At 34.4% G+C, this 3965-nt stretch overlaps 1 pseudogene; it reads left to right on the top strand.

The window, feature by feature from the left end:
• The first annotated feature begins 759 nt into the window (after positions 1–759).
• Positions 760–1354, top strand: LOC141498295 (protein RER1 pseudogene; annotated as a pseudogene).
• Positions 1355–3965: the final 2611 nt, after the last annotated feature.

A 3965-nucleotide genomic window follows, 5' to 3' on the forward strand; every position in this document is an offset into this window, starting at 1 on the left:
CAAAGCTTCTGTATCAAAAAGCTCCAAGATAAATAGAAAATGCCCTCAAGCTATGGAATGAATTCAAAAAAGACTTTGCAAATAGATTAAGGGAGGTAGAGGAAAAATGGGGAGGAGAAATGAGAGCCTTGCAAATAAATCATGAAAACTAAATGAGCAGCTTGGTGAAAGAAATACAAAAAAAATACTGAAGTAAATAACATATTAAAAACCAGTTTAGGACAAATGTAAAAAGGCAACACAAAAGGCAAATGAGAAGAAGAATCCCTTAAGAAAGCAGAATTGGTCAACTGGAAATGTAAATAAAAAAGTTCTCTGAAGAATATAACTCCTTCAAATGTAGAACAGAATTAGAGGAAGCTAATAACTGTGAGAAATCAAGAAGAAATATAACTATACCAAAAAATAGAAGAAAATGTGAAATATCGTATAGGAAAAACAACTGACTTAACCCCACTGCCTTACAAAAACTAAAACAAAACAAAACAAACAATTAGCAGCTTTAGCAAAGTTCTAGTATATAAAATGAATGCCCATGAATCCTCTGTTTTTCTATTTGTTACTGACAAGAAAATACAACAAGAGATAGAAAGAGAAAGCCCATTTAAAATAACTTCGGGCAGCCTGAGGAGGAAGAGGAATGGCTCCCGCCACAGTCCCATCTGCTCCTAAAGGCTATGGAGATGGGCTGATGTCCCTGGATCCTGACATCACCCTGAGGGCACTCCTAGGCTCACAGGGGCCCAGAGGAGCAACAGAATGTCCGAAGGAGACAGCTTTGGAGATTCTGTTCATGGGGAGCCTTCTGTGCTGTTTAGATTTTTCACAAGACTTGGATAGATTTACCAGTCCTAGTTAGACAAATCTACTCCTTATACAGCTGTGCGATGGCTTGTAACATTGGGATTAAGTTTCATCTACATGATGATAGTTTACCTATTACAGGGTTGGTACATCGTGACATATGCCTTGAGAATCTACCACCTCAATCTTTTCATAGCTTTCTTTTTGCCAAAGGTAGATCCCTCCTTAATGGAAGATTCAGATGAAGGGCCTTCCTTACCAACAAAAAAAAAAAAATGAGGAATTCCCTCCTTTCATTCGAAGGCTTCCAGAATTTAAATTTTGACACTCTGCTACTAAGGGCATTCTTGTTGCTATAATCTGTACGTTTTTTTATGCTTTCAATGTCCCAATGTTCTGGCTGATCCTTGTGATGTACTTTGTCATGCTTTTCTGTATCACCATGAAGAGGCAAATAAAGCATATGATTAAATGCAGGTATATACCATTCACACACAGGAAGCCAAAATACCAAGGGAAGGAAGACATGGGGAAGACATTCGCTAGTTAAAATCTGAACTGACCCTGTTGCCACATAATCCAAGAAGGACTGTTTTGAGCCATTGTGACAATGCCTTTTTTTCCTTCATATAAAGTAGTTGATTATGAGGGAGTCAAAATTTTCTTTGTAAAAAGAATCTTCAATTTTTTGTAACAGAAATGTTAGAAAGGTTTTGAAGATGCTGGCATTTAAACCAAATTGCATTGAGGTCATTTTTCGGTCATGTCACATGTTTCACTCTGAAGGGATTCTGGGAGACTGCAACAGTGGGTGAACTGTCTTATGTTAATGATGACCTTTCTCCATTACCATCACAATCTGTTTCATGGCCCCTAGTGCTTCAGTGTGAGTAGTGAAGGAGGGAGGGAAGCATGCCAGGAGGTGCCTTTTGCTTCTTCTGTGGTATGGTATTCATGGGGATGTCTAAAGCCTCCTTAAGATGCAGTCGGCAACCTTCAGTGGTCTGGGCACATGCATGATATTTGGGGGCCATAACCAAGTCTCATTGAAGAGTAGAGCTGATGATAAATTGAATGCTGCTTTTTTCCTAAAGAACTTAGCATTTTAAAGGTGATTTTCAAGTAACTGTATATGTTGGAATCTTAATGCCAGTTTCCAAATTGCATCAAACTAGAGATGCTTAAAGTTTGGCTCTTTTCATAATGACTCAAAATTTTGTTCTTAATGACCATGATTTCTTTTGAGGGCCCTGAATTATAAATATATATATATATATATATATATATATATATATATATATATAATAACTTCGGACAACATAAAATACTTGGGAATCTACCTACCAAGGCAGATTCAGAAATTTTATGAAAATAACAATAAAACACTTTTATCATAAATAAAATAGATCAAAATAATTGAGCCAATATCAATTACTCATGGGTAGGCTGAGCTAATATAATAAAAATGACAATTCTCTCTATATTAAGTTACTTAGTGCCATACCAATCAAACTTCCAAAAGTGAGCTAGTCAAAATAGCAACCAAAATCATATGGAAGAACAAAAGATCAAGAATATCAAGGGAATTAATGAGGGAAAAAAAGCAATGGAAGGTGGTGTAGCCATAGTAGATCTAAAATTTTTATATAAAGCATAAGACATCAAAATTTTTTGTTACTGAATAAGAAATGGAGTGGTGTAGGATCAGTAGAATAGATTAGTTACAAAAGAGACAGCAGGAAATGATTACAGTAATATATTGCTTGATGAACACAAAGATCCCAATTTCAGGCAGAAAACCTCATTCACATCTGGGAAAACTGGAAGATAGTATCAGAAATTAGGAATAAAACATCATCTCATGCCCTATAACAAGACAAGGTCAAAGTGGGTACAGGATTAAACATAAATGTTAATATTATAAGCCAATTAGGGGAAAATATAATTGTTTACTTGACAAATGTTTGGAAGAGGAACAGTTTATGACCAAAGATAGAGATCATTATAAAAAAAGACAAACTGGTTAATTGTGATTACATTAAATTAAAACATTTTTGCACAGACAAAACCACTGCAACTTTGAAAGGAAGGTAATAAGTTGGGAAACAATTTTTACTACTTCTAAAATATAGAGAGAACAAAGTCAAATTCATAAAAATCATAACATTGCCCAACTGATAAATGGTCAAAGAATATGAAAATTCAATTGTCAGACAAATAAATCAATGCTATCTGTAGTCATATACAATTACTCTAAATCATTATTGATTAGAGAAATTCATATTAAAGCATCTCTGATGTACCATCTCACACCTCTCAGACTGACTAATATGAATAGAAAGAATAATTATCAATGCTGGAGGGAATGTGATAAAACTAGGACACTACTGCATTGTTGGTAGAATTGTGAATTGATCCAACCTTTCTGGAGAAGAATTTGGAATTAAACCCAAAGGGCAATAAAATGTGCATACCTTTTAAACCAACAAAAACACTACTGGATCTAAACCCTGAAAAGATCATGTAAAAATCCCACATGTACAAAAATATTCATAGCAGCTCTATTTGTAGTAGCAAATAATTGGAAACTGAGGTGATGCCCATCAATTGGGGAATGACTGAGCAAATTGTGGTGTGTGTGTGTGTGTGTTTGTGTGTGAACACTAAAGTTCTATAAGAAACCATGAGAGTCGGAATTTCAGAAAAGGCTGGAATGACTTACATGAATTGATGCTGATTGAAATAAGCAAAACCAGGATGTTATATATACCAATATCAATATGGAGTGATGATCAACCATAATGAACTTTCTCATTTCAGCATTAAAATAATAAAAGTGATTTGTGATTGAAAATACTATCTGTATCCAGAGAAGGATTGGTGGGATTTAAATGACATCCAAACTTACTATCTTCAATTTTTAAAAGTTGTCTTTATATTTTTGTCATTTTGTACTCTCTAATGTTTTCTTTATTCCTTTTCGATCTGATTTTTCTCTCACAACACATTGAATATCACTCTATGCATGGTTGCAATTTTAAAGTTTATATCAGATGACTTTCTTTCAGAGGGAAAAGAAGAAGGTCAGGTGGGAGAAAAATTGTAAAGTTAACAACCTTTCAAAAAATGATTGGGTAAAACTATAATTTTATTTAGTTGGA

This window comes from Macrotis lagotis, chromosome X (assembly GCF_037893015.1).
Source record: "Macrotis lagotis isolate mMagLag1 chromosome X, bilby.v1.9.chrom.fasta, whole genome shotgun sequence".
In the NCBI taxonomy this organism is placed as follows: Eukaryota; Metazoa; Chordata; class Mammalia; order Peramelemorphia; family Peramelidae; genus Macrotis; species Macrotis lagotis.